Source organism: Ranitomeya imitator, chromosome 3 (genome assembly GCF_032444005.1).
Source record: "Ranitomeya imitator isolate aRanImi1 chromosome 3, aRanImi1.pri, whole genome shotgun sequence".
NCBI classification, from domain to species: domain Eukaryota; kingdom Metazoa; phylum Chordata; class Amphibia; order Anura; family Dendrobatidae; genus Ranitomeya; species Ranitomeya imitator.
In genome coordinates, this window is record NC_091284.1 from 487417757 (window position 1) to 487425638 (window position 7882).

Consider the following 7882-nt stretch of genomic DNA (forward strand, 5'->3'; position numbering starts at 1 on the left):
GGACAGCGGTCAGGTTTATTAGCCTGAAATTCCTGAAGAACCCGTCATAAATCAGGGGAGATGGCAGAAAGAATCACCCCTTCCTTCAGAATGCCGACCGGCTCAAGGACCCCAGGAGAATCAGGCAAAAAACTCCTAGAGAGGGCATCAGCCTTAACATTCTTAGAACCCGGAAGATATGAGACCACAAAATCAAAACTGGAGAAAAACAGGGACCATCGAGCCTGTCTAGGATTCAGCTGTTTGGCAGACTCGAGGTAAATCAGATTCTTATGATCGGTCAAGACCACAATACGGTGCTTGGCCCCCTCAAGCCAATGTCGCCACTTCTCAAATGCCCACTTCATAGCCAACAACTCCCGATTGCCGACATCATAATTGCGTTCCGCAGGCGAAAACTTTCGAGAAAAGAAGGCACACGGTTTCATCAAGGAACCATCAGAATTCCTCTGAGACAAAACGGCCCCTGCCCCAATCTCAGACGCGTCAACCTCAACCTGAAATGGAAGAGAAACATCCGGCTGACGCAACACAGGGGCAGAAGTAAATCGGCGTTTAAGCTCCTGAAAGGCAGAAACAGCCGCGGAGGACCAATTAGTCACATCAGCGCCTTTCTTCGTCAAATCGGTCAGGGGTTTAACCACACTGGAGAAGTTGGCAATGAAACGGCGATAAAAATTAGCAAAGCCCAAAAATTTCTGAAGGCTCTTCACGGATGTGGGCTAAATCCAATCATGAATGGCCTGAACCTTAACCGGATCCATTTCTATAGATGAGGGAGAAAAAATGAAGCCCAAAAGAGGCACTTAGCCCCCTTCACAAATAAAGCATTATCACGAAGGATCTGAAATACCATCCTGACCTGTTTCACATGAGACTCCCAATCATCGGAAAAAATCAAAATATCATCCAAATATACAATCATGAATTTATCAAGATAACTCCGAAAGATATCATGCATGAAGGACTGGAACACAGATGGAGCATTAGAGAGCCCGAATGGCATCACAAGGTATTCAAAATGGCCTTCGGGCGTATTAAATGCAGTTTTCCATTCGTCACCCTGCTTAATACGAACAATATTATATGCCCCTCGAAGGTGAATCTTAGTAAACCAACTAGCCCCCTTAATCCTAGCAAACAAATCAGAAAGCAAAGGCAAAGGGTATTGAAATTTGACCGTGATCTTATTCAAGAGGCGATAATCAATACAGGGTCTCAAGGAGCCATCCTTCTTGGCAACGAAAAAAAACCCTGCTCCCAATGGTGAAGAAGATGGCCGAATATGCCCCTTCTCCAAAGACGCCTTAACATAACGCCGCATGGCGGCATGTTCTGGCACAGACAGGTTGAAAAGTCGGCCCTTAGGGAACTTACAACCTGGAATCAAGTCAATAGCACAATCACAGTCCCTATACGGTGGAAGGGAACTGGATTTGGGCTCATCAAATACATCCTGGAAATCTGACAAAAACTCAGGAATTTCAGAAGAGGGGGAAGAGGAAATTGACATCAAAGGAACGTGACCATGAACCCCCTGACAACCCCAACTAGTCACAGACATAGATTTCCAATCTAACACCGGATTATGTACCTGTAACCATGGAAAACCCAGCACAATAGCATCATGCAAATTATGCAACACCAGAAAATGACAATCTTCCTGATGGGCTGGCGCCATGCACATGGTCAGCTGTGTCCAAAACTGAGGTTTATTTATAGCCAACGGTATAGCATCAATGCCCCTTAAAGGAATAGGGTTCTGCAAAGGCTGCAAGGGGAAACCACAACGTCTGGCAAATTCTAAGTCCATTAAGTTCAAAGCGGCGCCTGAATCCACAAATGCCATGACAGAAAATGACGATAATGAGCAGATCAAGGTCACAGATAACAGAAATTTAGGTTGTACAGTACTGATGGTAATAGGACTAGCGATTCTCTTTGTACGTTTAGGGCAATCAGAAATAACATGAGCAGAATCGCCGCAGTAAAAACAACCTATTCTGACGCCTGAATCCTTGTCGTTCTGCTCTAGACAAAATCCTATCACACTGCATAGGCTCAGGACTCTGCTCAGAGGACAACGCCACAGTGTGCACAACTCTGCGCTCGCGCAAGCGCCGATCAATCTGAATGGCCAGAGACATAGAATCACTCAGACCAGCAGGCGTGGGGAACCCCACCATAACATCTTTAACGGATTCAGAAAGACCCTTTCTGAAAATTGCCGCCAAGGCATCCTCATTCCATTTAGTCAGCACAAACCATTTTCTAAATTTCTGGCAATATGATTCTGCCGCTTCTTCACCCTGACACAGGGCCAACAAGGTCTTCTCTGCATGATCCACTGAATTAGGTTCATCATACAATAACCCTAGCGCCTGAAAAAAGGTGTCTACATTAAGCAAAGCCGGATTCCCAGATTCCAGGGAAAAAGCCCAATCCTGAGGATCACCACGCAGCAGGGAAATAACAATTTTAATCTGCTGAATGGGATCACCAGAGGAACAGGGTTTCAGAGCAAAAAAACAGTTTACAGTTATTTTTAAAGCTCAAAAATTTGGACCTGTTCCCAAAAAACATATCAAGAGTTGGAATTCTAGGCTCTAAAACCGGAGTCTGAACGATATAATCGGAAATACCCTGTACTCTAGCAGCAAGTTGGTCCACACGAGAAGCCAATCCCTGAACATCCATGCCAGCGCCAAACTCCTGAGCCACCCAGAGGAAAAGAGTGAAGGAAAGACACAACAGACTACAGAAAAAAAGTGGCTCAGCACTTTTCTTCCCTTCTTCTGAGATGCGTTTAACTCATTGTTGGCCAGTTGTACTGTTATGATCTGGTGGCCTAGGAGCAGCATGAGACGTACTCTGGAGAAGGTGGTACCTGTACTGACCGCAGACCCTGAACTTAACACTGCAACTAGAAGTAGCCGTGGGATGTACCTAACACTCCCTAGACACCTCGACACAGCCGGAGGACTAAATACCCCTAGAGATAGAAACGGGAAAACTATCTTGCCTCAGAGAAAATCCCCAAAGGATACAGTCCCCCACAAATATTGACATGCACCAGCTGCAGTCATGCACCAGCTGCAGAGGACCTCACAACCCGCGGACAGCTTCCACAGCGGCAACCAGGGACCGCACATGCGGATGGACATGCAGCAGAGCAAAGACCTAACCACCCATGTACGGCTAAGCAGCATAGCAGGGAACTGAGAAGGGTCCATACCGGTAACAGCCAACAGTATCCCAGCTCAATTAGGGGGAAAGGAGCAAAGGGTTAAAGCAAACATATGCATTGTCACGCCAAAAACCAGATACAGACAGAACGGCGTGACATCTACTGTATCTATCTTTTTATCTATCTAACATCAGACGGAGCTTGCGATGTGACACCAGTGTTCTCTGCAGCTACGGGCATCTGATAGGCCCCTAGCTGTGGACTAAGGCATGTGTAGAGTGTAATGTGTATGTGTGTAATATATAGAGTATGTGTAATTTGCATGTTTGTAATTCTGCACATTGACATGACGAATTCTAAAGGTGTGTAATATGCGCTCTGTTAGGATTTTAATCTACTTGCTGATTCGAGTGGTCATGATGTGATTGCTAAAATGCAATTTGCAGACTTGTGGTCATATGCCGACTGACGTCTCCTCCTGCTTCTCTCAATTGAAAATTAGAACAATGAAAGAAGCAGGAGGAGACGTGAGTCGTCACATCACCACAAGTCTGCAAATCAGATGTTAGCGATCACGTGATGACTGCACGAATCAGCAAGCAGAGCGACACTGAAGAGAATACTGGCGTCACATCACAGGCTCTGTCTGCTGTCCACTAGATAGATGGATACAGTGGGGGAAATAAGTATTTGTTCCTTTGCTGATTTTGTAAGTTTGGCCACTGACAGAGACATGAACAGTCTATAATTTTAAGGGTGGGTTAATTTTTACATTGAGATATGGAATATCAAAAATAAAATCCAGAAAATCACTTTGTATAAATTATATAAAATTATTTGCCTTTTGCAGTGAGAAATAAGTATTTGATCCCTTACCAACCATTAAGAGTTCTGGCTCCTACAGACCAGTTAGACGCTCCTAATCAACTTGTTACCTGAATTAAAGACAGCTGTCTTATGTAGTCACCTTTATAAAAGACTCCTGTCCACAGACCTGGTTAATCAGTCAGACTCAAGCCTCTACAATATGGGCAAGACCAAAGAGCTTTCTAAGGATGTCAGGGACAAGATCATAGGCCTGAACAAAGCTGGAATGGGCTACAAAACCATAAGTAAGACGCTGGGTGAGAAGGAGACAACTGTTGGTGCAATAGTAAGAAAATGGAAGAAATACAAAATGACTGTCAATCAACATCGATCTGGGGCACCATGCAAAATCTCACCTTGTGGGGTATCTGTTATGATCTGGTGGCCTAGGAGCAGCATGAGACGTACTCTGGAGAAGGTGGTACCTGTACTCACCGCAGACCCTGAACTTAACACCGCAACTAGAAGTAGCCGTGGGATGTACCTAACACTCTCTAGACACCTCGACACAGCCGGAGGACTAAATACCCCTAGAGATAGAAACGGGAAAACTATCTTGCCTCAGAGAAAATCCCCAAAGGATAGACAGCCCCCCACAAATATTGACTGTGAGAGGAGAGGGAAATGACATATGCAGACTGAAATCAGGATTTAGCAAAGGAGGCCATCCTAGCTAAAAAGAAAGGATAGGACAGAGTACTATGCGGTCAGTATTAAAACACTAGAAAATATCCACCACAGAAAATACAAAATCTCCACATCTGACTAAAGACATGGAGGGTATATCTGCATCTCCAGAGATACCAGCTTGGCTGAAAAAATCCTTACACAGACAAAGCTGGACAAGACAAAACATGGAAATGCACTGAACTATAAGGCCCACAGCATGTGGACTGCAAAAACAAAGCCAGAACTTATCTTTGTTGAAATGAACAGCAAAACAGGAGAGACCAGGCAGGGATGTGAATCCTCCAGAAACAATGGACAACTGGCACTGAATAAAGAATCAAGCAAGACTAAATAGCCCAGTCCGAATTGCAATAAGTGGACACACCTGATGAATGCTGCGATCCAAAGACAGCAGCACTACCACTCATAACCACCGGAGGAAGCCCAAGAGCAGAATTCACAACAGGTATCCGTGATCATGAGGTCATGAGGAAGGTGAGAGGTCAGCCTATTATATATTGCGTGGGCTGTGCTATATATTATGTGGGCTGTGCTATATACTACATGGACTGTGTTATATACTGCGTGGGCTGTGCTATATATTACATGGGCTGTGCTATATATTACGTGGGCTGTTATATACTACGTTTCTGCTATATACTACATGGCTGCTATATACTACGTGGCTGTGCTATATACTACGTGGCTGTGTTACGTGGGATGTGCTATATACTATGTGGCTGCTATATACTATGTGGCTGCTATATACTACGTGGCTGTTCTATATACTATGTGGCTGTCTGTGTTATATACTACGTGGCTGTGTTATATACTACGTGGCTGTGCTATATACTACTATACATATTCTAGAATACCCGATGCATTAGAATCGGGCCACCATTTAGTATATAGATAATTAACAATGTTAGGACATATTATGTTAAGGCCCCCAATGGAAGAAGCCTGGTAGGCGAAACGGCACTGCCGGGGTTGTAGCGAGGGTACGCCACTAGTTGGACTAATATCAATGTAAGTTACTTGTTTACTTAATGATTGCTTTACAGCTCTCTGCTGGTTTAATGGCCACATGACTCTCATTTACTTTTGCAGTTCCAAGAATATTTGATACTGTATATATCACAAGCACTTGGCACTTTCATATATGGCAGGTTTAATCTTATCTATTCTTCTATGGATTCCTTACTGTGTCTGATTTTTCTTTAGTAACTTGACCATAACATTATATGCACTGGCACTTGACACTTCCATATTTAAGTGGGTTCAAGCATATCTCCTCTTTAGGAACTCTGTATGAAATGTAATATAAGTTTTAGTTTCTCTTGCTAGCCCATGCTGTGGGCTAAAACCCCCCTTCTCTGTGTTCCTGTCCTGAGATGTGTATGTGCAGCTCCCAAACCCCTCATGGCCCTCCCAAAAGAATTTTTACGATCGCTTGTGTCGGCTCAAACCTTCCTCCAGCAGAAACTGGTCTGATCTCCTTCGTTAAAGGCAAGAAGTCCTTTGTTCCATTATAGTGAGATGTTGGGCCAACGGTTTAGGCTAGGAAAATAATAAGTCCAGATTGTGAATCTCCATCGACGGATTTATCAGCCACGGTAAGCGCGGACTTCTAGTTCCAACAGGGACAGAGTATGGATTTCTATGGAACTATGTATCCCATCAAGCCCAAATTTGGTTTAATTAGAAAGCCAATTTTAAAATAAGCTGAATGAGGGGTGTGCTGGGATTCTGGAATGTTCTGGAGCGGAGATACGAACATTATAAAACTTTGTGTTAAATTTGGTATGTTTGAAGAGATGGGAGGGTCCGAGGAAACCAACCCCTTTAGTGATGTCATGAGGCTGGGGTTTAAAAGTCTCTACCCTTAACCCAGCCTTCAGTCTTAGTCTGAGTCTTACCAGAGGAGCCCTCACTGCCAGTCCTGATGCATTGGGACATTTGGGAGCTCCGTCCACTAGCCTGGTTCTGCCTGCCATTATCTGAACACATGTAAGTGTTGATTTCTTATTTAATCCCTGTTATTTTTATAATTACCTTTGTACATATTTTCAATTGTCTCATATTGTAACATCTTTATATGCCTTTTTATAAACACTGCCTTCTTTCAGAGTAAAATATATAAATTACTAGTTTTCGTTCTTCCTGCTCTAAAACGTACCCTAAGTCTTCTGAAGGGAATTACGCTACTGTTTTGGGTTAGCTTCGGACCCGTTTAAACGAAGCTGGTGGCCGCATACCGTGTTATGGGTATTTGGGAGTCGTTGTAGCAACGGCAGCATTGATAATTATTGTTCCTGCCTGAGTGGGAGTAGTTATATCGCCTCGCAGCAGCGTGCGCAATAGCCAGTACATAGCAGGCAGCCTTTCTGGCGACTAATTACCCTAGGTGCAGTACTTAATCTGACCTGAGGGTGAGGGGGGCGCCAGAGAGCTGCAAGTTTTCAAACGGAACTGTAAAGCGGGATATACATAAATCCCTGCAGTTCGTGGTACATTGAAGAGCAGTGGGGTACCTAAAATAAGCACCTGCTGTAAACTAAGAGGTCAATAGCCTTGTGGGTTTTTTTCCTCACATGGTAGCAGTGAAGGGATAACTAAGATGAGCCCCCTGCACATGTGATAGCCGTCTGTTGGCCTAAAGTCACCCCGATCCGTGACGTAGGGGTGACGGTCACGGTGTGAATCGTGACAAACTCCCCATAATTTTGCATAGGTTCGTGGTCACTAGACCCTAATATAATATGTCCTAACATCTTTAAACAAATTTTCTATCCAAAAAACTGCCTGTTTTTGAATGCATTAATTTCACCTACATATCATCATAAGCACATTGCACCTTCTTTATATTTGATGTTTACAGTGATTGATGTGATTGTGTCCATATGCCATTTTAGGAACCACTTTCTACAGATATTTAAGTGCTGCTTAGTCTCCAGCTAGATAATAGCTTACTTCTTGCTACTTTTAAATTAAATTCCCTTTTGTTTAAATGCTGGTGAATTATTTAAAAAAACACCTCTATTAATAAAACATTGTAAATTTTAAGTGTTCATGTTTACGCCTCTTTATCCCTCCGACTTTTTGGGTTGGGATATATAGTTAATTATGGTTAATAAGGGAGTTATTTGGGATAAATAT